This window comes from Cydia splendana, unplaced genomic scaffold (genome assembly GCF_910591565.1).
Source record: "Cydia splendana unplaced genomic scaffold, ilCydSple1.2 scaffold_80_ctg1, whole genome shotgun sequence".
Taxonomy (NCBI): domain Eukaryota; kingdom Metazoa; phylum Arthropoda; class Insecta; order Lepidoptera; family Tortricidae; genus Cydia; species Cydia splendana.
In genome coordinates this window covers 107,621-116,725 of record NW_026946906.1, presented here as the reverse complement: position 1 = coordinate 116,725, position 9,105 = coordinate 107,621, and positions in this window count along the sequence as shown.

Below are 9,105 nucleotides of genomic sequence, written 5' to 3'. Positions count from 1 at the left end.
GTCCTCGATCCTGTACCATTTTTTTGTAGTGAACGATGAAGCATTTTTTTTTGTTTTTATTATAAACTCGTAGCTGGGCTAACACTATCGAGATAATATGAAATTCCTGATTACTTACTAATATTTTGTCTATTTCTAGACTAGAGTTCTGAATGAGGTATTTAAAAGCGAGTATTTTCAGATTACGAAATTGTCGCTATTTATAGCCTGTTATGGAATCTGTTTTTTAGTATACCTACTTTAAAACTAAAACAAACATTGAAGTTAGTTTCTCATTTAATCCGTTAATTAATGCAATAATTTTCAATGCTTCATTTTAAGCGAGTAATACGTACCTAGTTACTACGTTGTAAAGAGACATTTCGTAGCAAACTAAAGAATTATTTAGTTATGTTGTTTAAATTAACGGATATTGGTTGAAAATTTATTTTTAAAGGAACTGAGGTTACCTACTTTAATTTTGATTTGATTTGAATGTTTCGACTGAACAGTTGATTGTCCACCCATCCATCATTTTATGGACTTTAGCTTGCATAGTTATCGATAAAAAGAGTTTTGTCCGTTCTTAAGTATCTGACTGGTATTTTGGTTTTGATAAACTCGAATAATACGTTAAATTAGAATGAATGCAAAGATCAATGAACATGATGCAAGAGCAATGAGGGCTTGAAAAATCAATGGATGGATTGAAGTTATTCGATTAGTAACCTTTTGTAAGGTAATTGTTTTTATGGCGACTGGAGAGTTCAACAAAAAAAATCTTTTACTTAGTCACCTGGTTTTCAATTAAAGATGCTCATGTACCTAAATTAAGATTAAAGCTTTTAATCTGATTATTTTGGTCTAGATATGTGTAACACATTACTTATCGACATATAGTCAAAGTATTACAACCGATAAATTACGAGATGTAAGATGTACGCCCATTTCTGTGAAGAATAGAAGTCTTATTATCGATTAAAATAGAGTCTAAAGTATTTTGGCGATGAATCAGTGAAATACAGTGTAGAACTTCGGAGTGTTGCTATAATGGGTAATGGGCACCTACCTGCTGTTTTTTTTTGTTTATGGCCGAATGTTGCACAACTTGTACAAGTGTTGTTTGTCTTTTAAAGTACCCAATGATTTGGGTCGAGTTTTTTTTGGTCGTCAAGATGACACCAATTGACGTTGTTTGATAACGTTGTTAGTATAAAAATGTTAAAAACATTATAAGTGATAGGTACATTTAATCAATACCTAACTATTAAAAAAAAAACTTTGTGAATTTAACAACGAATGAAATGCCGTGATATTTCTTTATTTAGGTTCTAAAAACTTTTAAATCAGCACTTTCCAATAATATGAATAGCTGTTAATTTTTTTGAGAGAATGAACCTTTTACGTTTTCTGGTTACATTTTTAATGGTACGGAAATAAAGTTTTCGAGACATTGAAAATGCTAATCTAAAGTTAATATTACAGGTTCGATTCCTGGTTTGAGCTGCTAGTAAATGCTCTGTATTTTTTTTTGCTGAGACCAAGTAACAAAGAATAGTCAGTTATAGCCGTTGTCGACGCATAAGAATGTATATTCTTTGAATAATTTGGATGGCTGAATATTGGAACTGAAATTCAGTTGGTTTATGTGACTTCAATGCAAAGTTATTTTAGAAAGTGACAACTAAGAGTAATTTGAGTATTGATGACTTTAGTGACTTATGTAGGTGCATCACTTTGTGTTTAGCTTGTCGGTCGATCGTAGGTCACATACCCGAATCAGATATATTCTCACGCATATTTAGTGAAAATGTGTTTGGTAAAGGAGGCTGCGCGGCGACCACAGGTGATGATACATAGTGTTAGGGATGATGATGACACCCGTGGTGGTGTTGATGCCTTGTGTGGCATGGTTTGGGTTCCTGTGTGGAACCGTTGGAGTGATCGGTGTATCACTTTGGAAGTGGCCTGAGTGCTGCTGTGGTCAGTGGACCATATGTGTTGTGATGTGACAATGTGAGTCACGCGTGTTGTGGCCGGCGTGCCACAGGTTTTGAGATGTGACAAGGTATGTCGCATGTGTTGTGGCCGGTGTGCTACAGGTATTAAGACTGTTGAGAGTTGATATGTGATAGTTGAGACATGACATCTTTGTGACTTGTGATGGACGTGGTCGGTGTACCACACGTGTTGTGACGTGACAAGGTGTGTCACATATGTTGTGGCCGTGGTGCCACAGGTATTGAAACGGTTGAGACATGACAGCTTTGTGACGAACGTGGTCGGTGGACCATGTGGTTACGGCAGGCGTGCCGTGTGACAATTACTATGAGAGACAGTGACATTTAGCGCAAGCCTTATCGCCTGTAGACTTGCAGTGGTGGTGCCCGGATGTGGTGCGGGCCATAGTGCTTTGAGATTTGAGATTTGAGAAGTCACATAAATGTTGTAACAACGAGGTGTTGTTTTGATCAACGTAATTTAAATGATATTGATGATGTTCTTATAAGAAAATATAGGTACTCAAACTATTCTTTGTTGCTTGTATTTGTAAAAGAGTTCATTCGATTCGAGCATTTTATTGATTATTTATGTTTGTACTCTTAACGATATTCGTGGCAGAATAACCTTCGTTAGTTAGGTCGAATCTTCGCCGATCGTTCGTCGAAAGTTAGGTCTGATCTGTAGCGATATTAATTGCCTAATGTATCTTAGTGACCTGTAGTGATGTTAATAGCCGAATGGATCTTAGTGATCTGTAGTGATATTAATAGCCGAATGGATCTTAGTGATCTGTAGTGATGTTAATAGCCGAATGGATCTTAGTGATCTGTAGTGATATTAGTGGCAGAATAGCCGAACGGTAAAGTTGAATTAAAATTTGCTGAGTTGTTATAATGACTATTAAATGTCTTATTGCACACGAGGACGTGTGACAGTCAGGATCGCCGTGTCGACGCTCAGGTGATGTAATTGGTAAATTGAAAATAATGGGCGCTTACATGACATACTTACGATTTATCAAAAACACTTGTAAGCGACGTGGGTAATAAAGATGTCTGTTCAAGAGGCTATGGGAGCGTCTTAGAGGCGTCAGGGGTTTTTGTAACATCTGAATGTGTTCTCGGAAATTGCTCTGTTTGATAATTAATTAGCTTATGGTTTTTGTGGACTAGAGTAAGTGGGATCGCCAGGCTGCAGGCTGGCGTCACTCTGGGATTGAATCTCAATCTGGTCGGACAGTAGCAATAGAGACTGCATTACGCCTCGCGTACTTGTACTCGCGTTAAATATCTACGCCCTACGGATGTACCACCTAGTGCATCTAGCCATTCCTGAATACCTAAACCTACATTAAGCCCCGACATATATGTATATGTGTATTTTATGTAAGTATATGTCTAAGTATATAGGTTTATATATATGTATGTTTATAGCAGGGATGTTACGGAGCTCCGGTTCCGTTTCCGTTAAGGCGGAACTTTCGTTTGGTATTACACATCCGTTTCTGTTCCGGTTCCGTTATGTTTGAAACGGAAGTTATAACGGATGTCAATGCTTCGCGCGGCGGCGGCGTACATCAAAAACAAACAGGTTCATACCAGTCATTCGCTCATCGCCCCGCTTGCCACGTGCTACGCTAATTTGTTGTTTGTTTTATTCGTGTTATTAAAATTAAAATCGTATGTGTTCTGTTGTGTACTGACTACTGACTGCGTGTGGTGAATGTTAGTGTGTAAAAAAACGCACAATGAAGCCGAAATCAAGTTCGATTTGGAACTATTTTGATGAAGTTAGTGGGGACACGGCTAAGTGTAAACTTTGTCTGAAGGTTTATTCTAGAAAGGGGAAAACGACTACATCGTTAAATTCGTTAAAAAGTCATTTGAAGTGTATGCATGTTGCAGAATATGATCAATTTAACCAATCAGAAGTTGAAAAGATAAATACACAGCCTTCGACATCCAAAGACACGCCGCTTCAAGAGGCGAAAAAACAAATGACCCTTAAAGAGACTTTGCTAAAAAATCAAAAGTGGTGCAATTCCAATCCAAAATCTACGGAAATAGATAGATTGATAGGTATCTGAATTATTGCCTTGCAAGACCTTCCCTTTAATTTCGTGGCGGGCGTCGTGTTTAGACGGCTCATGCAGTTCGTAGTGCCAAATTACCAATTAAGGGGTAGACAGTTTTTTACGGATTATATTTGTGGTGAGCTATACGAACGGTTAGCAAAAAAAATTAATGATTTGCTAACCCAATTTGAGAAAATCTCATTTATACAGATATTTGGAGAGATCCAAGTTCGAATGTGTCTTTATTAAGCATAACTGCCCATGCAATAAACAAGGACTTTGACAGACTTAAAGTTATCTTAAAATGCCATACATTCAAAGGAACACATACAGGAGAAGAGATAGAAAAGAAAATTAACGACATGTTATCTGAGTGGAAGATTACGTATGAGAACATTCATTGCTTTATTCGCGATTTCGGCTCGAATATTGTACGAGCAATGAAACTTGCTAATATACCCGGTGCTAGTTGCACCGTTCATCAACTACAACTACGTGTGCGAAGTGCGAAATACATTAGATTGCGATAGAGAAATTCTCGAGCTTAGACTGCATTACTCGGTGATTTCCGAAGAGAAGAACCGCACGCGTTGACTGGACGCGCTGGCCGGAGCTACTGCTGCAGGTTACCGTCGTTTACCACCATTACCGGGTATTGTGTCAGGTTAATAAGAACACATTATTTAGTTTAAAAGAATACTTGGAGATTGTTGGGAGGCTGTTGCCTCTAGTGATGCTGATTGATGAGTGACAAGCACCCAGGGCGGGGGCGTTGATATAGTGTGGGTTTCCTTCGACACCCTTTTGAGGGGGTGTGAGTGGCCTCTTCCGCCTTCCGGCTGCGCCTGCGGAGCAGTGTTGGGCATTCAAGAATAAAATCATTATTTGAATAAGAATTCGTAGGAATAAAATCATCTCGATTTTATTCCCGTCAAAAATATTCAAATAATTTTGGTCGGGAATAATTCGTATGAGAAAAAATTGAATGAGAATAACTTATTCTTAATCAAATAAATATAATCATGATTTTTAATTGAAATAATATTCCACGAATAAAAATGTAGTTCGGGTACCGTATAGGTACTAATTACGTATAGTTAGGTAGATGTAATAGTAGTTAGTGTCTTGTCTAATTTATACCTATTTTATGGAATAAAATCTTACAAATTGACTGTCGCATAACGCATAGTTTCAGTAACCGTATTATTTTTAATTTACTAATCAAATCATTAGGTTCAATTTAACTGGTCTAGGGGCCTAGTCAAGATGCCAATCGTTTGCGCTCCGACAACGAAGCGCTTTGTCTCTATCACTCTTACATATTAGTGCGATAGAGAGACGGAGGTAGCGTTTCGTTGAAGTAGCGCAACCCATTGGCATGTTGGCTCCGCACTCAAGGTGCCTAGCCAAGATGCCAATTTTTTGTTTTTAATTTAATAATCAAATCATCAGGTAAATTTAACCGTTCTGGGGGCCTAGTCAACATGCCAATCGCTTGCGCTCCAACAACAAAGCGCTTTCTGTTTCTATCACTCTTACATATTAGTGCGATAGAGAGACAGAGATAGAGTTTTGATGTCGTAGCGCAAACGATTGACATATTGGCTACGAACCCAAGGAACCTAGCCAAGATGACAATTTTTGTTTTTAATTTAATAACCAAATCATTAGGTAAATTTAGCTGTTCTGGAGACCTAGCCAACATGCCAATCGCTTGCGCTCCAACAACGAAGCGCTTTCTGTCTCTATCACTCTTACATATTAGTGCAATAGAGCGACAAAGATAGCATTTGTTGTCGTAGCGCAAACGTTTGGCATGTTGGCTACGCTCCCAATGTGCCTAGCCAAGATGCCAATTTTTTGTTTTTATTTTAATAACCATACATTAGGTATAGCTGTTCTGGGGGCCTAACCAACATGCCAATCGCTTGCGCTCCAACAACGAAACGCTTTCTGTCTCTATCACTCTTACATATTAGTGCGATAGAGAGACAGAGATAGCGTTTCGTTGTCGTAGCGCAAAAGATTGGTATGTTGGCTATGCATCCAAGATGCCTAGCCAAGATGACAATTTTTGTTTTTAATTTAATAATCAAATCATCAGGTAAACTTAACCGTTCTGGGGGCCTAGTCAACATGCTAATCGCTTGCGCTCCAACAACGAAGCGCTTTCTGTCTATCACTCCTACATATTAGTGCGATAGAGAGACAGAGATAGCGTTTAGTTGTCGTAGCGCAAACGATTGGCATACTGGCTACGAACTCAAAGTGCCTAGCCAAGATGACAATTTTTGTTTTTAATTTAATATTAATCTTTGGATACAATTTAGCTGTTCTGGGGGCCTAGCCATTGCCGCCGTGATAGAGACAGAAAGCGCTTCGTTGTTGGAGCGCAAGCGATTGGCATGTTGGCTAGGCCCCCAGAACAGCTAAATTTACCTAATTTGGTTATTAAATTAAAAACAAAAATTGGCATCTTGGCAAGGCACATGGAAGCGTAGCCAACATGCCAAACGGTTGCGCCACGACAACAAAACGCTATATGTCTCTCTATGGCACTAATATGTAAGAGTGATAGAGACAGAAAGCGCTTCGTTGGCGGAGCGCAAGCGATTGGCATATTGGCTAGGCCCCCTGAACAGCTAAATTGTACCCAAAGATTTGGTTATTAAATTAAAAACAAAAATTGACATCTTGGCTAGGCACCTTGGGTGCGTAGCCAATATGCCAATCGTTTGCGCTACGAGAACGAAACGGTATCTCTGTCCCTCTATCGCACTAATATGTAAGAGAGATAGAGACAGAAAGTGCTTCGTTGTCGGAGCACAAGCGATTGGCATCTTGGCTAGGCCCCCAGAAAAGCTAAATTTACTTAATGATTTGGTTATGAAATTAAAAACAAAAATTATCATTATTGCTTAGCACTTTGGGTGCGTAGCCAACATGCCAATCGTTTGCGCTACGACAACGAAACGCTATCTCTGTCTCTCTATTGCACTAATATGTAAGAGTGATAGAGACAGAAAGCGCTAAAAACAGCTAAACTGTACCTAATGATTTGGTTATTAAATTAAAAACAAAAATTGGCATCTTATATATAAGTGCGATACAGAGACAGAGAGAGCGCTTCGTTGTCGGAGTGCAAACTATTGGCATAATGGCTAGGCCCCCAGAACAGCTAAATTGTATCCAAAGATTTGGTTATTAAATTAAAAACAAAAATTGTCATCTTTGCTTAGCACCTTGGGTGCGTAGCCAACATGCCAATCGTTTGCGCTACGACAACGAAACGCTATCTCTGTCTCTCTATTGCACTAATATGTAAGAGTGATAGAGACAGAAAGCGCTAAAAACAGCTAAATTGTACCTAATGATTTGGTTATTAAATTAAAAACAAAAATTGGCATCTTAGCTAGGCACCCAATCGTTTGCGCTACGAGTGCTACGACAACGAAACGCTATCTGTCTCTGTTATAAAGCTTCTATAGTAGAGCTTAGGCTGGGTAAGACGTTACAGTTGCTGACGAACCGCGTTGCTGCGACGATGCTCCGTAGCGAGAGGGTCTCCTGACGCCTCATGTTCGTCTTGTTGGATCTGCAACAGAAAGAATACCAGGCTGGTGAAGCGTAAGTTAGTCGCGATCGGACGTAAGCTTTGTACAGACCAAGGTTGATCCGTACAGGGAGCTTACTGCAGAAAACCGGGCGGAGGTTCATACGAGCAGTTTTCGCTCCTATGATCGTCTCCGCGACGTATTTCTGCATGTTGAGCCTCCTGTCTATGGTCACCCCCAGGTATTTCACTGTGGGTGACCATGTGAGCGGCTGGCCTAGAAGAGAGGGAGGTGGGGGCAGGGCCCTGGCTGCCCTGTGATGAGCGCTTGCGTCTTGCCCACATTGACTGATAGCCTCCATTTGGAGAGCCAGTCAGGAAGGGCGTCAAGCGTCGGCTGGATCTTGGAGACTGCGTCCGGCATCTGGAAAGAGGAAGCAAAGTAAGCGGCGTCATCTGCGAATAGGGCTAGTTGCGCTTGTCCTACGAATGGAATATCGTCGGTGTAGCGCACGTAGCATGCGGGCGACAGGCAGCTCCTCTGGGGGACGCCTGCCTGTATCAGGCTTTCCTGGGACAGTGCGCCTTCCACTTGAACGTGGCAGCGTCGGTTTGCCAGGAATGAAGCGATGACTCTCACGATGCGGCGGGGGGCTGTGGACAGAGAAAGTTTATATATTAGACCTTCGTGCCAAACTCGATCGAACGCTTTCTCCATGTCTAGAAGGACAGCGACTGTGTACTCCTTTTTGTTGAGCGCCATGCCCATGTGGTGTAGGACACGGGTGAGCTGCAACGTGGTGGAGTGTTGAGACCTGAAACCAAATTGCTCCGGCCTGGGTGTCAGGTGTGGCGAGAGGTGCCGGAGCAACAACATCTCGAACACCTTTGATAGGTTGCATAGCAACGTGATGGGCCGGTAGTTCTCCGGCTTTCTTCTGTCCTTCCCGGGCTTGGGAAGGACTATGACCCGTCCGGACTTCCAGATGGTGGGGAAGTGCCCCGACCGCAAGATCCCATTGAACAGGCGCGCCACTGCCGCTAAGGAGTTTAGCGGCAGTTGGCGGAGCGCCATGTTTGGGATCTCGTCGGGGCCCGGCGCCTTCCTCGGCTTGCAGTGACGTCTGATTGTCGCCTGGACCTGTGAAGGAAAAAAGTAGAGTGGATCATCGTGGGTCTCTACGGGCACGCTGAGGTAGTCTCGAACGTGCCGCACGATGTCCGCTGTGTGTTGCGGGTCGGTGTCGGGGAATGGCCTGAATTGCTGCTCAAGGCTGCGAGCGAGTATATCCGCTCTGTCCTTGGCCGCGTACTTCAGTATCCCGTCGGTGTCGTCCACTAGGGGCCGTATCGGCTCGAGTGTCGCGCTGAGTTGTCTGCATAACCTGTGGATTTTTATTTTTATTTTATTTTATTTTATTTATTAGGCACACAAAACAGATAACATTTATTACATGGAATAATTCTTTTTAGAGCAGGTTTTTGGTTGGGAATG